The sequence below is a fragment of the Rousettus aegyptiacus genome, unplaced genomic scaffold (assembly GCF_014176215.1).
Source record: "Rousettus aegyptiacus isolate mRouAeg1 unplaced genomic scaffold, mRouAeg1.p scaffold_m13_p_13, whole genome shotgun sequence".
NCBI lineage: Eukaryota > Metazoa > Chordata > Mammalia > Chiroptera > Pteropodidae > Rousettus > Rousettus aegyptiacus.
In genome coordinates this window covers 33094178-33113378 of record NW_023416288.1, presented here as the reverse complement: position 1 = coordinate 33113378, position 19201 = coordinate 33094178, and positions in this window count along the sequence as shown.

Sequence of the window (19201 nt, the reverse complement as noted above, 5' to 3'; positions counted from 1 at the left end):
AAAGACATTTACAACACACTAAACTATATTGACTATCACTTTTTTTCCTTTCTATGGCCCAAAATATCAATTTAAATTAAACTCTTAGAAGAGTTATATTGTAGTGTGAATTTCGAGCCACTATTTGGCTATTATCTTGTCCCAATTTCATTATTTTTGCTTCTTGATGACAGAATCAGACACTGTGGGGGAAAAGGTTTAGATTGCTCTCAAAGTTAACGCGAACAGATTTCCGAGGAGCCGATACAGGACATGAGGTGTTCTCCTCCTTTCCATCAGCTGTCATGTTCCCAGCGGCCTGGTTCATTCTGTGCCCGGGTCCTGCACGGCCTGTCTTTCCTGTCTCTCTTTGCGGTCCCAGTTACTTTTGCTCTCCCATTGTCAGCATCAGAGTTTGAACCTGGGCGATGGCCAGGCCTGCAGAAGCATGGCAGAAGGAAGGAAAGAGAAGGGGAGATGTCCCAGAGACCGGATCTAGTACTATGTGATAAATTTTGGACTCATTTTTCAGATTTGAGCCCCGGCTCCCCCATTCGTTGTGAGTACAACCTCGCAAAAGACTCTTAGCCTATTAGAGCCTCAGTTTCTTCATCTCCAAACCAAGAGTACTAACAATACCTAACCTCTATGAAATAAAAATAATCTGTGTATCGCCTCCATCAGCACTGCTGACCTTTGCACTGCCAGCCGCCTTTCAAGCCCTCAGCTAGCGTCCACTTAGACTCTCAAGTCCAGAACCTTGCCATCCAGCACCTCTCCTAGACTCCTAATGCCTCCCACAGACACTGAAGGAAAAAAAAATAATAACATTGGCTCTTGTTTCACTGGCTCACAGGGGTTGGAAGGGAGAACCAACAGCAAAAATATTGCTCCTGATCGGTTTTTTTTCTGCTTTCAGTTGTTTTTCTCGAGGGGCCATATGAAATTGAACCTGGAACTATGATTTGTCCTTTCTTCAAAGCCTGCCAGGCAAATCATTAAGTTTTTAGAGAACCCTGAAGGATAGATTCTCATTTCCCTTTCCATTTAGCAAACATTACTTTTTGACCAGGGTTCCTCAAACTCCACAATACTAGCAATATGGCCTTTATCTTACTGGCTTCCTCATTTCATTTTATCAGTACTGCCAGCAAAATTCTGGGAATGCGATCTGTTAGGACATGTCTCCACCAGCCAAGATTTGAAGGGTGCAACAGATTGAAGATTTTCCAACTACGAAACAGTGCTTCCAATATGTGTTCAGTGAGCAATGTAATGCTTCCTTGCGGGAGTCCTTGCTCCCTCTGTGGGTAAATGAATGACTTTCCAGGGATGCTGCATAAAGGAGTGATTAAAAAAAAATGGCTGTAGGCAGCTACAAGATGGATTCTTCAGCCCAGTATACATTCCTTGCTGTTTCAAAACAAGTACAAATTGGGTCTTATAACTGTTCAACCATGTCCCCTGAAGTCTGTACATAAGTCACTCATTAGAAAAGGGAGAAGGAGGTTGGTATATTGAGTGTTGCTGAACAATTCTCAGATACCTGGTACCCCACATATCGAACTCGTTTTCCATGGGTCATATTTAATCATCCATTTGATTATTACTACTGATTTGTCCAGATTGGACAATGTCAACCACCTTCAGACAGTTAACACACACACATCCACCCTGAAATAGACATTATGTTATTTTCTTTCATGTGACCCATTCCTTCATTTATTCATCAAACAAGTATTAATTCGTTCACTATTAATACAGACTTGAAAATATGAGCAGCACATTTACTGTTTGTAAACCTCACATGCCGAGTCTCCCTTGTCCTTGAGTTATACAAACACCAGGATAAAACAAAATCAATATTTGTCCTATTCTCCCAGACAAATGGCTATTTACCATATCGAGTCAAGATACATTGCTGGAATATAAGAAGGTTTTCTGCAATGTTTCCTCCTCCCATGGGTCTGGAAACATGGCCTAAGAGGCCACCCAAAAGGAAGGGGAACAGAAATTATGTGCCTATCAGACAACAACATACATTCTAGCTTTTCATCCTCATAAACGCCCTAGGAGATAGCTACTCTTGTTCACTTCGTTTTATAGATGAGAAAACTGGGACTCGGAAAGGTTAAGTAAATTTTCTTCTTAAAATGTTCTGCTCTCATGTTTCGATGACACACTTACCTGATTGCTCCCTTTCTTCTCCCTCTCAGACTTTTTGCTAATTCTTTTTCCTCTCACCTTCATCCATGGTTCAATTTTAGACATTTTTCATCTACATTCCCTGGTGATCTCATCCAGTACAATGACTTTAAATACTATCTATGTGTTCATGGCTCTCAAATGTGTATTTCTAGCCCCAAACTCTCCTAATTACTACTAAACTTGTATATCTAACTGCCTACTTAACATCCACACTTAGGTGATTGATGAGCAAGCATCTCTAAATTTGTATGTCCAAACTGAAGACCTTGATTTCCTTTTTTCTCTCCAGATCTCTTTCTCCATGATTTTGAATCACTTAAGCAATCATACAACTGCTCAAAAATAAATCACTCTTTTCTTTACCATCTCCCCAATTCATAACAAAATTATATTACAAATCGGTTTCCATTTCTTCATCTCCTCCTTTGCCAAAAGCTTGCTTCGATTACTGGTAATTACCTCATCTCTCTTTTGTCTTCTTCTTGCCTAAAGTATAGATTTGATGGCTGGAACTGTTGCAGCCATTTGTGATTATGAGAGAAAAGGCACGAGAATCACAGAAACATTAGCTCTGATATATGAGATACAGCAGCCGTACCTTCAGATATCATATTCTAAGTAAAAAATGATTCTATTTCTTTAATCCAAAGTAGTCAAATTATTTTCCTATTAAGTGCAGATAAAAATATTCCTGATATACCTTCTTTCCCCACTCCCACCAATCCTTATCCACACAGCATTCAGACAGAACTTTTTTTAAAACATTAACAAGATTTGTTCAGTAACCAAGTATTTACTGAGCACATATCATGTGCTATGAATGCTTCTAGGTGTACAGTTACAAACCCACCAACGAACTAAGCAAAAATCCTACCTTTGTGGAGGGAAGAAACAACAAATAAGCATAACAAGTAAATTATATATTATGTTAGAGGATGATGTATACTATCTGGGGGAAAGAAAAAGTAAAGCAGGGTAAGGTTGATCACAAGAGGTGCAATTTTAAACTGTAAGGTCAGAATAGGCTTCAGTGAGAAAGTGATATGTGAGAAAATACATGAAGGACCTGGGTGATTGTGGGAATAAGACGGAGCTGCTGCCAGCTGAGATGAAGAAAGCTCAGTGCAAAGCAAATTTGTGGTATAAGACTGACATCTCAGTTTTAGACATGTTAAATTTTAGATAGCTATCAAACATTTGAGAAGAGATGTTCTTGAATAAGCAGTGAAATGTGTGAATCAAAAATTCAGTCGATAGGTCTGCAGAGCAGATGAAAATATGAGTCATGGCCTATATGGTACTCAGAGCCATGAGATCGTATGAGATCTAAGAGGATGAGCATAGTTAGAGAACAAAGAGGACTAAGGTCCTAGAACTGATATGTTACAGCTTGAATCAGTTGGAGATAATACAAACCACCAGAGAAGATCGAGAACATACAGCCAATGAGGTAGAAGGAAAAACAAGAGATTGAGGTAACCCGGAAGCCAAATGAAAAACGTATATTAGGGAGGAGAGAGAGTGATCACTGCTATAGGTGGTCGAATAAGGAGAGAACGCCAGTGATCATTGGATTTTGCAACAGTGAGGTTATAGATAGCTTGACAAGAACAATTTTCATGGATTGTTATGGGAGAAAGCCTGATTGGGTGAACGTGAAAGAAGGAGATTAACAGCAGCTCCTTTGGGAGGCTTTGCAGAAAGGCGAGAAAAATTCAGATGGTAGCATGTTTGTGTAATGCTGGAGATGATCAAGAAGAGATGTAAAAATTCAACTCACTTTGAATATAAAAATATTGTTAATAAAAAGTAAAAAAAAAAGTAAAAAAGATACACAATGCAAATTAATCCAAGGAAAGCAGTAGTATATTATTAATCTATATTAACATCAGATAAAATAGACTCCAGAGTAAAGATATTTACTAGAGGAAGAGAGGGCTATTATATAATGATAAAAGGGTCAGTGTACAAGAAGGCATAGCAATCCTAAGTATACATGCGCCAAACAACAGATAAACAAAATATATGAAGCAAAACTGATAAGACTGAAAGAAGAAGTAGACAAATCTACAACTATCATTTGGGACTTCATCATGTCTCTCAACATTCGGTAGATAACCAGATAGGAAATCAGGATGTATATAGAAGAACTCCAACAACATCATCTTATAACAGGATTGAAGCAACATTTATAGACTACCCTATCCAACAATAGCAATGTTCATGGAACATATATAAAGACAGAGAACATCTTGGATGATAAAACAAATTATAAATTTAATGTAATTAAAATTATACAGAGTATGTATAATTGGAATCAATATAGGACTCAATAAGAAAGATGATAGGAAAATCTCTAATTACTTGAAAACTAAACAACACACTTGTAAATAACCCATAGGTCAAAGAGAAAGTCCAAGGGAAATAAAAGAAATATGTTGAACTGAATGAAAATAAAAATACAACATATAAGAATTTGTTAGATACGGTTAGAAATTGTGTGAAATTTATACTAAATGCATGCATTAAAAAATGAAAAGTCTCAAATCCAGGATCTAGCTTTCCACCTCAAGAACCTGGTAAAAGAAGAGCAAAATAAACCAACGCAAGTAGAAGAAATAATAATAGGAAGAATAAAAATTAATGAAATTGAAAATAACGATAGTAAAAAATCATTGAAGCAAAAAACTGGTATTGAAAAGATTGATAAAGTTGACAAAACCTCCTGCAAAAATTGACCAAAAAAGAGAGAAAACACAAATTACCAATATCAGGAAGAAAGCAGGGAAAATCACTATAGACTTACACACACTGAAAGGATAACAAGGGAATAATTTGAACAACTTTACTTACATAAACTTGACAACTTAAACCAATATCTCAAAAACCACAAACTATCACAACTTACCCAATGTGAAGTAAGTTATTTGAATGGCTCTGTAATTATTAAGGAAATTGAATTATAATTTAAAAACTCCCAAAGACAAAATCTCTAAGCCCAGATGGTTTCACCAGAGAATCCTACCATCAGCTTAATGAATAATCAACAACCAATTTTACACAATCTCTTTCAGAAAATAGAGAGAAGGGAAAACTTCCCAATTCATTTTTCGAAGTTAGTATTACATTGATATTAAAACCAGACAAAAATAGTACAAAAGAGGAAAATTACAGAATATACCTCATGACTATGGACACAAAAATCCTTAAATAAACATTAGCAAATAGAATTTAGTAACATATAAAACAATTATACACCATGACCAAATGAGATTTATTCTAGGTCACAAGGCTGATTCAATATTTAAAAATAAATCAGTGTAATCCACCATATTAACAGGCTAAAGAAGAAAATCACATGATCATATCCTTCAGTGTAGAAAATGTGATCAACAAAATTCAACACCATTCATGATTAAAAAAGAAAAAACTTAGAAAAACTGGACTAGAGAACAATATTAACATGGTAAAGAGTAATTTTTAAAAGAAAAGACCGAATATTTTCTCTTTATGATCAGGAACTAAGCAAAGATGTCCACGCTCACCACTCTTATTCAACATAGTGCTGGAAGTTCTAGCTGGTGCAATAAGGCAAGAAAAGGAAATAAAAGTCATTAAATTTGAAAAAAAAAAATAAAGCTGTTCCTATTTGCAGATGACAGGATCTACTTATAACATACCAAGAAATCTACAAAAAAAATTTTTTCCTAGAACTAATAAGTGAGTTCAGCAATATTGTAAGATACAATATAAGCATTCAAAAATCTATTTTATTTCAACATACTACCAATGAATCTATGGCCACTGAAATTAAAATCCTAATACCATTTCTAATTGCCCCTCCATGCCTCCGAAATGAAATAGTTAGATGTAAATCTAAGAAAACATGTAGAGAATTTGCGTGATTAAAATTACAACATGCTGAGGAAGAGAAATAAAAATAATAGATGGAGAGACGTATAATGTATATAGATCGGGTGAGGGCATATTAAAGATGTCGATTCTCCCCATATTAATATGGAGGTTTAACCTGATTTTTACCAACATTTCAGCAAAAAAATTCTGTAGATATAGACAAGATTATTCACAAATTTATGTGAAAAAGAAAAGGAAATAGTTAAGATCATTTTGAAAAAAAAAAAAGAATAAAGTGGGAAGAACCAATTTGCCCAATGTTAAGACTTGTTAGATAGCTACATTAATCAAGATATGTGGTGTTAGTAAAGGGACAGTCACATTGATCAATGGAACAAAATAAAGACTCCAGGAATAGACTCACAAACACACTCGGTTGATTTTTGACAAAGGCACAAAAGCAGTTCGATAGAGAATTAATGAGTGTTTCAACAAATGGAGCAATTGGACAACCATAAGACAAAAAAAATGAGCCTTGCCGTAACTTCAGTTCTCACATGGAAATGAACTCAAAATGAATAACAGACTTACATGCAAAACATAAAATTATCATGATTTAAAAAAAGGTAACAGGAGACAATCTTTAGAATCTTGGGCTGGAGAAAGAATCATACACTTGACACCAAAAGCATAATCCATGAAAGGAAAAGCTGATAGATCGGATTTTGTCCAAATTAAAATGTTTTGTTTCATGAAAGACCTTGTTAAGAGATGAAAAGACAGGCTACCGAGTGGGGAACATACTTGTGAACCACATATCAGACAAAGGATTAGAATCTAGATTATATAAAACATTCTCTAAGAAAAAAACGCAACAAACCATTTGGAACACAGGCAAAAGATGTACAGACCAATAAGCAGATGAAGAGGTGCTCAACACGGTTAGCTATTAGGAAATATCAATTAAAACCACAGGGAAATCCCTGTACACACCTATTAGAACAGCTACAATGAAAAATAGTGACACCACCAAATTCGGGTGAGGATGCAGAGAACTGGTCACTCATACATCTGCTAGTGGGAATGTAAAATGCTGTAGCCACACTAGAAAACAGTTTGGTAGTTTCTCGAAAAACTAAATATGCAACTACCATATGGCCCATTGATTGGGCTCCTATGCATTTATCTCAGCAAAATGAAGCCATATGAAAACCTGTAATAACTGTTTATAGAAACATTATTTGTAAAAGCCCCTTCGGCAGGTGGTAGGTTACATGGTGGTACATCCTACCATAAAATATTACTCAGCAATAAAAAGGAATAAACCATCGATACACAGACCCTTCAGAGCAATACGCTGAGTGAAGAAAGCCAATACCCAAAGTTGCATACTACATGATTTCATTTATATAACACTCTTGAAATGACAAAACAAATCAACTGAACAAGTTGATTACAGAGAGTGGTCGCCAGGAGTTCAGGACGGAGAGGGAAGAGAAGGTAAGTGGGAAGTGGGTGTAGCTACAAAGGGCAACATGAGGAATCCTAGTGGTGATGGAAATGTTCCGAACCTTTATTCACGACAACATCTAGGTTAAGACGTTGTTCAATAGACTTACAAGATGTCACCATTTGGGGAAAACTGGGTGAAGCACATGCAGGACCGCCGTGTTATTTCTTACACGTGAATCTCCATTTATCTCTCAAAAGAAAACGTTTCATTTCAAAAATTATTTATTCACTTTCTGTTGCTTTTAGAACGAAACACAAAATTCTTATTGTGACCTCAGGGATCTATTTGAGCCTGCCCTCTGTATAATCCTTAAACTTTTGTTACGCTCCTTCCTCTTTCTAACTCGAGCTCCTGACCATTTTACTCTCTTTAACGACAGCCAGCAATTTTCTACGCCTGGTCCTCTGCGTTCGCTCTTCCCTCTGCCTGGGAAAGCTCTCCCCTCAGTTCTTTGCCTGGCTCCTTATTCTCATCCTCCAGGTCTCAGCTCGCACACCACCTGCTCGGAGAAGCTGTCCCCTCATCTGCAAAGCAGTGACAGTGAGGGACGGCAGTTAAGCCCTTGCGGCTAGTGCTAGACTGCCTGAGGCGGAATCACAGCGTCTTCACCCAACAGCACCGCACTTAACATTTCTGTGTCTGTTTCCCCATCTTTACAATGGGCACGCCCTATCTTCCTTTCACAAAATCGTTATAAGGATTAAATGAGTTAACACAGGCAGATTGTTTAAATTAGTATCTGGAATGCAATAAAGCCCACATAGGTGTCATCTGTTACTTTCTAAAAGAAACCTCCCCCAGTTACTCCATCTCACTGGTTCTCAACGTGTGATCCTGGAGCAGCAGCATCCCCATCACCTGGGGTGAGAAATGCACATTTTGAGGCCCTACTCCAGACCACAATCTGTGCTTTAACAAGCACCCCACCCCCACCCCAAACAAGCTGATTCTGATGCACCTCAAATATGATATCCGCTGGTCTAGCCCATCTCCCTATTTATTTCTGTCACTATCACAATTAGACATCTATTTATTTATTTTCATGATTCGCGCCAGCCTCCCCTCGCAGAACAAGCATTCCAGGAGGGCTAACTTGTCAATCTTGTCGGCCACTGCATTTCGCAACTGCAGGCACGTCTGGCACAATGCCAGCACTATGAAAACATTAACGAATAAATGAGTCAATGAACCTGGCCAAGGTCATGCATTTAAATAACTGGTGTTGACTCCAGGCTAGCCTCGCCCCAATGACACCCCGACAATCAGTGAAACCTTAGTTCCTGTCTTTACTCAGCAGCTTCAAGTTTCTTAGAAGGTGCTGTCCAAGATGGAAGTCCCTAGCCTGTGAAAAACCTGACTTCCAAACTGCATTTTCAATTCAAATATGACCACGGTAGAGCTAAGGATATGGAAGGGAGTTCACCCTCTTCCCATTGTACTGTGTTAGCCGCTTCGTCATTTTTCTTGTGATTGTCAGTGGGCTGCTTTCCTGAATGGCCACAGCTCACCCTCTGCCTGTGGCTTTTTGTGTCTATGGCGGGTGAGGAGTCCCTTTCTCTCTAGAAGGCTACGTCTCAGTTTGGAGGGAGCCTTTTCTCTCAGCTCTCCTCCCACGTCTCTGGCCATTTTGCTGCATCTCTGTCTCCTCTGTGGATGCGTCTGATCCTCAGCTTCTCACAGCCTCCACGTTAGTGCGTCTCAGCAGCCAGACAGTTCCCTTTACGGGCGTATTCCTTGAACGATCCCCTTCATGCCACAGCAGGCTTTCCAAGTCAGACCTCTCTGCTGGCACATCTTTAGTGCCCCAAAGGAACCTCGGTGCAGCTTGTCGAAGACTAAATGATTTCTCTTTTCTCTCCCTCTTCCTCGTCATTCTTTTATAAGTCTTATACTGATTAGCGCTTTATCATCCACCCTGTTACCCAACGTAGACACCTAGAAGCCATTCTTTTTTCCTTCCTTTATCTCACTTCCTACATCTTATCAGTGTCCTAGTCCTTGAAATTCTGCCCCTTTGTTATTATCCCTCATGTCACTCCCTGAGCCGCCTCCAGTGCTATTCAGGGCTGCTACGCTGCTCAGTGTGATAGCCCTGGTTTGGGGTTTCAAGCAACTCACCTAGACCCTTTAATCATCTAATAGCTGTGTTATTGGCCTTATATGTCTATACATCCTCTGCTCTACTATACTACAATTATATAATTCTTCAAAATGCAAATTTGGTCTCTTTCGCTCCACTGCTTAAAACTATTTCAAAGGTGCCATGTTACAGAATATGATAGAAATCCCTTAGCATGCTGTTCTAGGCCCCTCATTACCAATGCAGACACCCTGATCTCTACACATTGTTTCAAAACCTGTACAAGCTCTATACCAATCCTACTAGCGTCCTTAGCTTTTTGATGTCATTTTTTAAAAATCATATTCTCTTCTCAGATACTCAAGTAGAAATGAATATATTCTCTGTTAAGCCCATCGGTATCAGTCAGGTTTTGCTCCAGAAACAACTCCAAAACAGAACAACAAGCACTTATCTCTTGCTCATTTACCTGAGTGTTGAGAGGTGGGCCGCAGCTCTGCTCTAGGCTGTAAGCTGACTTTGAGTTTGCCCTGCATGACCCTTCATTCAGGATCCAGGCAGAAGGAGCAGCTGTTCCACGGGACATGCTCCTCTAGTGGCAGATATCAGAAGCGCAAGTCGGTGGCCTAGTTGAAACATGTGGTTGCATTTAAGCCTCCGCTCACTTGTGGCATTCATGGCGCGGGCCCATGTTTCATTGACTAAAGGAAGTTGCATGGCCAAGCCCGACATCAGTGATGTAGGGAGGTTTCTCCTTCTGGAGGACAGAATTAATACCTAGGAAACATCACACAGTTTACCCACTACCTAACTCCTGGTACATATTTTCAGTATAGCTCAAAAAAAACCCTCTCTCTTTCTCCTCTAGACTTTAAGCTCCTGTGGGTAAAATCTGATTTGTTCTTTTATACTTTGCCAGCACTTAGTACAGTTACTAAACTGGCAAATGAATTAATGAGTGACCCAAAACTGAAGATGGAAAATGCAGGAAGAGGATCGGGTCTGTCGAAGACAATGAGTTCAGTATCAACCTCATAAGCTAAATATGTTCTGAGCGTGGTCCTGGTAATGGAACTGTCACTTTTAATATAGTTACTAAGAGCTAATGTGTTCTGAGTTCTATACTATCAACTTAGAATCATTCTTTTGGGAAAGAGCTAAAAAGGTTAAAACAGGCTGTAATTTTTTTAAATGGACTTTACTCTTCAGAGACATTTTAGGTTCACAGCAAAACTGAGTGTAAAAAACAGAGGTTTCCAACGCATGCCAACCCATGCATAGCCTCGCCCATTATCAATATGCTCCATCAGAAGGTACACTGGTTACAACTGACAAGCACACATTGACACATCATGATCACTCAAAGTCCATAGTTTACGTTAGGGTCACACTTGGTGCTGTACATTCCACGGGTTTGGATAACTGTATAATGATACGTATCCATCATTACAGGGCCACGAAGAACAGTTTTACTGCTCTGTGCTCCACCCAGCCATCCCTCCCTGCCCCCTAACCTTTGGCGGTCACTGATGTGTTTAACATCTCCATACTTTTGCCTTTTTCGGATGTCATGTAGTTCAAACCATATAACATGTAGGCTTGTCAGATTACCTTCTTTCACTTAAATACGCATTTAAACTTCCTCCGTGTCTTTTCTTGGCTCGATTGTCTATTTATTTTGAACTCTGAATAGTAAGTATCCCATTGTCCGAGTGTACCAAGTGTCTTAATCCATCCATTTACTGAAGGACTTCTTGGTTGTTTCCAGGTTTCGGCAACTGCAAATAAAGCTGCTATCAACATGCATGCGTGGGTTTATACGTGGACCTGTTTTCAGCTCCTCTGGGTAAGTTCCAGTGAATGTGATAGCTGGATCACATGGTAAGAGATGGTTTTGTTTTGGAAGAACCACGCAAACTGTTTTTCAGAAGGGCCGCACACACCATGCTGCATCCCTAGCAGCGATGTGTGAGAGTCCTTGTAGCGCCACATCCTGGTCAGCATTTGGTGACGTCAGTGTTCCAAATGTTGACCATCCTAACATGTACGTAGTGGTATTTCATTGTTGTTTAAATTTGCATTTTTCTGGTGACATCTGATGTGGACAGTCTTTATGCTTATTTGCCATCTGTCTATCTTCTCTGGTGAAGTGCCCGTTAAGGCATTGGGCTCATTTTTTAGTCGGGTTGTTTGTTTTCTTAGTGTTGAGTTGCCTGTAATTTTTTTTTTGATTGATTGATTACCTTAATCTTAACTTTTCTCAAATCCCAAATACAAATACCAACAGTTATAGAGTTGGCTTTCTTGTTTCTAGGAGCTTGTAAAACATAGATAGCCACAGAACGAAACGTAAAGGAAGGGAGAATGGAAAGATGGATGAGGATAGAGCATTTTATTCCCAAGTGTCCTTGAATCTCTGAAAATGTAAAATTGAGTGTGTGCACATGTATACTTATCTAGAGAAATAGACCACAGTTTTGCATTAGAGTCTAAAAGAGTTTTGTAAATCACAAAAGGTTAAATAAACCCATTATTGCCGAAAGATAGAAGAAACATCATTTTTATTTATTCCCAGATGATTGTGTTAACAGGCATTTATTAAACATTTATTTTGTGGTTGGCACTGTCCTAAGCACTTTTCTGGATATTCTTATCCAATTTTCAAAACAACTCTTATTAATATCCTTAATTTCCCACTGTAGAGACATGGATTTAGAGAAGTACTGTTGGTCCATGTCCTGTACTGAGTCAGTGATGCCCAAAGCTGCCCTCCTAACCATAACGTTGTGTTTCCTTCAGTCCTCAATGTAATCTTACTTTATGCCTCTCTGTCTCTCTTAATAATTTTGGTTAAAAAAAATAGCTTTTAAATTTAGCTCCCTGGCAGTCACAAACTGGCCAGCTCTCAGATTTCTGGCAGGACTATCCAGTTTTCACGCCATAAATATAACTGAAGACATAACTAGACACTTAGATACATTTTCATTATTGTGCAATCTTACTAATGGACCGACCTCGGATTCCAAGTTGTGGTTCCCAAGGCCTGTTTAACCCTTGAATTCTGCTCATTAGGTTAATGAAAAGCAAATTTGCTGTATCTCTGCTAATGTAAAGCATTCTAGCAGCAGCGATAAAGTTAATTAAAATTTATTTATCAGTCCTTATTTAAGTAGCTGCAAACCTCCAGAATATGGCCCTGCATATTATGGGAATTCACTTGCTGAGGGTAACAGTGAAAATCTATCTTATTTCCAGAGATCCTCTTTCATATAAATATTTAAATGAGGACATTAAATTGATAGTACCAAACGTGATGAGTGACAGGTCATATTGTGCTGTGTAGGGGAATGGGCGCTGGGTTTACGATCCGCCTGAAGTTAAGGATAAATCCATGGTTGTGGCACTTCGGCCGGAGAGTTCCACTCTCCACTCACCTTTTCTCTCTGAGTGGTAACTCTGCCTATTTGGCATTTACATTTGCAAAGTGCCTTCGTCCTCCAAATGTCACTGTGGATGCAGGCGCATTTTATGATTGCTAGTTCAAAGGTGAAGAGACTGACCCGGGCCTTAGAGGGCGGAGAGACTAACCAGGTGTTGAGACACCTCTGAGGCGGTCATCACCTCGTTTGTTCCTCTGATGTTACTGTCTTCATATGTCTCTTTTATTTGTTCCTTTTCCCCTTTTCCCCTCTTTTGTTTTTCACCTTTTCTGCTTCCCAGCAATGCCCCAGAACTGAGACACATTACAGGAAGCAGCTCACAGCATGGTGCTTAAAGAATGGGCGCCGGAGTCAAACAGACCGAGCCCAGCTGGAATGACCATGGGCAATAAACTCGGCTGTAAAACGGGGCTAATAAAACATTTGTTACAGAATTGGTAGGAGGACTTTAATTTACTTATAATTTTTGTCACCATCATCAGAAACAAAACAATATAAGTAAGGCAGACTACATTGAAAGAGTTACCTTTATGGCACAGACCGACTTTTGTTATGAGAGAAATGACTGTGGTCTAGAGCAACCCGGGCGAGTCTCCGGGAGCCTGGGGACATTCAACCTGGCTACAAAGGTAGATAGGATTTGGAGAAGGAGATAGGAAAGAGAAGCAACCGTGTAACTGAGGTGGTTTTAAAGATGTCTGCAAATTCTTGGACACATCTTCCATGAAGGAAAAGTCTAATTTTTCTTTCCTTGAATGTGGGCGGGCCTTAGTGCCTTGCCCCTGGTGAGCAGAATGCGGTGGAAGTGAGACTGCATGATTTCTGCTACTAAACTGGAAAGTGTGATACAGCATGGCTGTCACTCTAGTATCTATTATGTATGTATGCATGCATGTATGTATGTATGTATGTATGTATGTATGTATCTATCTATCTATCTATCTATCTATCATCTATTTATCTATCATCTACCTATCTATCTATCTATCTATCTATCTATCTATCTATCTATCTATCGCCCTTACAGTCCTGAGCTAGCTGTAGGAAGTCAGGCTACCTTGAAGCTACCTTGGGACCATGTGGAGAGACCACATAAAGTTAGAGATACGTGTCTCTAGCTGTTCAAGTCTTGCTAGGTCTAGCACCAGATATATGAGTGAGACTTCTGATAATTCCTGTCCTAACCGCCGTCTGACAGTAACTGTGTGAGAGGCCTTGTGTGACTACCACCTAGCCGAGCCCAGTCAACCACTAGAACCCTAAAAATTAATAATAAAATGCTGTTATTTCAAGCTACTAAATCTGGGAATGATTTGTTACCCGTAAGTAACTGGAACAATAATCAAAGATATTAGAATACTTACAAACCAAAGCAAATTTACAAATTAAGTAACGAAACGACAAAACTGGCAATCTTCAGCTCAAACAGGTTCATTTATTTTCAGGAGTGATGTTTCACCACAGCCAAATTGATGCTGACGTCATCAAAAGGTGAATGCTTCGGTGTAGCAGACTGCTACCGCGTGCCGAGCGAGGACTCAACGCTCCCACCACACTGCTCTGTCCCCGCCACGAGGAAACCTTCGCTTACGCTGCGCACGGCCCGACCTTCGCGTAGGGCTAGCATGTCACACTGTGCCCGGTTCCTGCCTCTGTTCTTTTCACATCAGCCCATATCCATCGAGGGTGTTCTCCCTGATGCTGGCGTGATCCTAAGTGCAGACACTGGCCCTGACGTCCAGCACGCGGCCATGAGGGGTCCTCCGAAGAACCCAGAATTTAAAAAATATTCATGTTTAGATGAATATCAAAACGAAAATACAAACTTTAAAAACTCTTACAGGGGATTATCAGCCACATGGAAGGTATTAGATAACCTTGGTTGGACTGGGACAGGGAGAGAGAGAGGGGCTCCAGATAGTTCTAAGCAAAAAGTGTAGCTGAAGTGGAATAAAACAGAATTGAGTTAAGAATGGCCCTAAAAGCCAGCATCTAGAGTCTGACCTATTAACTGGGAGTTAATGATAGTCATTATTGGTTCTCGAGTAGGAGAGCGACATGATGAAAGCTCCATTTCAAGATTCATCTCTCAGTTGTCTGTGTATGATGATTAGACACGGGTGAGGCTGGATTCAGGAAGGCTGGGTAACAGTCTCTCCTGCTCCCCTCATCCTAGCACTTACGACATCAGCATTCATCCGGTTCTCACCGAGGACGTGGTCCCCCTCTGGGCTCTTTGAAACGTACAGTCTAGATTGTGAAGTGGATTTAGTTTCAGCACTCAGGGATTTATGATGTCCTTCTTTCTACTCCTGCTCGTCACTGATGAATGATAGAAACTTAGTCCAACTATTCATGTCCCAGCACCTCTGAGCCTTCATCTATCAAACACGGGATAATGATGTGTACATTCTACCCAAGTTATAAATATTAAATATTGGACATATGAAATCTTCAAGAAGCTTCAAGCCTCCACGGAATAGAATGAGTTTATATTCTTTATAGAGTTAGATCATACTTATGAGAGCATTCAAACTGTTGTAAAAAAAAAGAGATAATTTTTATTGCACAAATTATATTTAACAGCACTAATAGAAATTTTAAAAATGAGTAAAAGCCCTCAGTATTCTATAACTACCAAGTATCGACTTTTTATATTCCATATTTCTTGCTAGTTCTTATTCACATACGTTCGTACATTCACAAGGCATAGTATAGATGTATTGTTGTATTTTGCTTTTTTTCACATAAACATCACTGTTTTCATGCTATTCTGTACTGTTCACAATTATAATTTTATAATAGTCCATCAAGTTGTACACCAAATTTACTTAACTAACCTCCATGTTGCTTGAAGCGAATCTGCATGTGTAACACATTTCCTTCCTTGAGTCTGATTGAAAACCCTGCACAAATAGCATCCAGTTAGCAGATCCCCTCATCAGAATTCATTTCTGATACTGGGATTTCTTCATCTTGGTGGCAAGGAAGAAAGTGGAGTTGTTTTCCAAGTCTACTCCGAAGAGTCTTTTGAGGAGTATGACTTGACTATAAGGGTTCGCTGAATGAGCTAAGTAAACAAGTGACTGAATTAGCCTCGATGAGGCACGATTTAGCGTAAATGCTGCCTTAGCCCCCACAGTGACGTCAGAAGACATCAGTTAGAGAAAACCTTCAATCCCAGTCAAACGAGGTTAAGCCACTATATTAGCTTGTAGGTAGTTGTCTAATTTAGAAATGACCGGAGGTTTATCTGCCCGCTTGCATTAATCATTTCGTGACAGCTGCTGGAAGGCCAGTGCAGGAATTGAGGGTGCCAGTTCTCTCAGAGAGCAAGTAAACAAGGTTACCGACGCCAGGAACAAGCTTCGGCAGGAGCAATACTATCGTGCTCCCTTAAACTTTTAGTTTTGTAAATGGTCACATTCTTGAAGATTTGGTACTTGCAAAGTCTGAAGCTTTGATAGCCCAAAGTCTCTGAATTCTGTCACCCAGACCATGGAACGGCCATCAGATAATTCAAGCGAGATCATGAGGCAGCAAATTCTCCTCTGTGTGTCCTGGTTTCAAGACTTATTCAGCTGTTTTGTAAACGGTATAGATGTTAACTTTGTCTGCTGTGTGCCAAGCCAGGGTTAGGTAATTGTGAGACAGTAATGGCAGTCACTGAAAGCTAGACTTACTCAGATAAGTGATAAAAGCTTCTGGTTTTGTTATTTCCTTTTGATGGGCATGTGGAAATGTCTGCCTTGAAGAAGGAGCAGACAGGCCCATCAACTCTCTAAACACATGATTCTCAACTTTGGCTGACCTCAGAATTCCCCAAACACAGAAAACCAAGCTCTACCCACGTCAACCAAATTAGAAATTTCTGTGTGTATGTGGATAGGGGTTAGGGGACTTCTGGGATTTTGACTCCTGAACCAGAATTGAGTATCACCATTCTCATGCTAGAGTAAAAGGTGTCTCAGACATGGATTTAAATACAATTAGTGCTGATTGTTACTATATATGTGAGTCGTTTAATGTTAGCAATATTATTATTTATAGAAATCCTGCCCATTGCATTCTTAGCACCAGTTCCTTATCTGCAGCTTCCAATGTTTATTTCTCCTAAAGTTTCTCCAAAACCACAATGTAAACTTGGACAGGCACAACTTATAATCTCATCTGCAGCACTGGATGCAGTATCATTTAGTTACCTCGAAAATTCTGACTCCTCATCGAATAAGGAAGAAGCATGATTCTTGCCAAAGGCAGGGGCCAAATGTGGCGCTCCCATAGCTCAGAGAGGCTAGAGCAGCTTCGGAAAAGGCTGACAGGAAGGCTGAGAAAATCGTAGCTATTAGAATGGAAGGGAACACAGTGTCTCCTCATCTTATGGCGAGAGAAATCAGATCAGAGAGGTTGCATTTTGTTTGAGATCACACACAGCCAGGGAGTGGACTGGTTGGATCTGGAATGTAGGTTTCCCAGCTTGACTTAGCCACGTGGAGGGGAGAGGATGGGGCACTGACAGGGAAAGCAGAGCCAGCGTGCCTCCCTCTTTCATGAGAGCGGCTTTGCTGAACTCCGTTTTACATGAGAGGCTTTTTAAAAGGGCCGAAAGCCCCGGCACACTAGAGCATCCTGACCATTCTGGTTTCAGTCACCATGTTTTTTTGCAGGTTCTGCTACTCCAACAGAGTTTGTTTACAGAGCATTTACCAGAGATGTTTCCAGTTCTTTAAAACAGAACACAAACACACACACACACACACACACACACACACACACACACACGTACACACACTTAGAGACTTCACCAAACACTACTGCTAGAGATCAGTTGCTTGTTTTTACTTAATCCTTTTAACTTGCAAACGGGCCAAAGATCATTAGGTCTTGCACAGTCTGGAATGAAAGAAGTTAATCGTTTTATGCCTCTGCACAAGGATGCTGTTCTAGGTTTATAACAAACACCCTTGATTTTTCACTTTATGACCTCTGCGAAATTCTCTTTTCAGATTATGTATATATGCAAATTTCTAGCCATAACCTTTCTGAAAACAAAAACAATCATAACAGCTTTCTGTGTGCTTATGCAATCTGCAAGGATTATATCACTTAATTCTCACAACGACCCAGTTCTATTACTTCCTTTTTACAGATAAAGTAACTGAGAAGGTGGGTTCTTTGCCTAGGTTGAATATCTAATGAGAAAGAGATTTGAGTCCAGAATGCTCTGATTCCAAAGCTGAGTCCTTAATCGCTAAGCCCAAAGCATGCCCCACCTCATAAACAATTATTATAAATTCATTTTTTATTTGGCCAAGGCATAAAAATAACTTATTTTCTTTTTAGATTATCTTCAAATAGAAGACATTTTCCCCCACCTCTTGTTTATCTAAAAAAAAAAAAAAAAAAAGCAAACATAGTGAATTATTTTAGGAACAGCTAGAATTGCCATGAGTACCACAACAGATGGAAGTTGCGCTCAGACCATAGTAAAGAGGTGAGGCCCAGATGTGGATGGGGATAAAGACAGCATCCGCTATATTATTTATTCACTATTATATGTGCCTCGCTAGGCACTGCAGTTACAAACTGAAATAAGAATGGAATTTCTATCTTTGAGGAACTCACCATCTAGTGGGGAAAATAGACTTATAAATGGAAAATTTCAATATAATATGGCAAGTGCCCAATTAGCACGATGCACAAGGCACACTTTGAGCAGAGAGATGAGTGGATGAATCTAGCCTGAGAGGAAGGGGTGGCCACCCAGTTGCTGAGTCTGGAAGGAGGCGGGGGAGCTGGGCAGACTGAGAAGAAGGTTGAGGAGCAAGTAGGGAAAGGTATGCAGACAGACGAATAACACAAACGGTAGAGCAAAGTCTGAAATAACACAGGGCGCGAGGGGACTGTGAGCAGATCCACATATTGGAATGTAAAACGTGAGGCAGCAGGGAGGTTGGTAAGCTCTCGGGTGACCTTACGTGTTTTACTGAGTTTAAAATTCTTTGTAGACACTGAGAAGTCATTTAAGAGTCTTAAGTTCATGAATGACATTGATCAGGTTTGCATTTTAGGTTGATCCCCCTTATTAGCTATCCGCTGTTTCCTGCTATCAGCAGTAACTCTCAT